Source organism: Corvus brachyrhynchos, unplaced genomic scaffold, assembly GCF_000691975.1.
Source record: "Corvus brachyrhynchos isolate BGI_N302 unplaced genomic scaffold, ASM69197v1 scaffold59, whole genome shotgun sequence".
Lineage (NCBI taxonomy): Eukaryota > Metazoa > Chordata > Aves > Passeriformes > Corvidae > Corvus > Corvus brachyrhynchos.
In genome coordinates this window covers 4,250,914-4,251,208 of record NW_008246054.1, presented here as the reverse complement: position 1 = coordinate 4,251,208, position 295 = coordinate 4,250,914, and positions in this window count along the sequence as shown.

The window sequence follows — 295 nt, the reverse complement described above, 5'->3', positions numbered from 1 at the left end:
CCCGCGCCGCCGCGCCTCCGGGCACGGGTGGGGTGGCCGGGACCCCGGGTGAGGTTGGGGTCCCCCCCCCCTCACCCCACCCCCTTCGCGGCCAAAGTTTGACTCTGCCTCCCTCTCCCCCCCTCTCCTGTCTGTCTGTCTGTGAGTGCAGCTGGGCGCGATGCTGAAGACGGAGCAGCCCTGGATCTAACGCGCGGCGCCTCGGAGAGCCTTGCAGCAATTCTTGCCCGGATCCCAGACTGAACTTTGCTCTTTTTTTTTTTTTTCTTTTTACCTTGTTTTTTTTTTTGTTGGT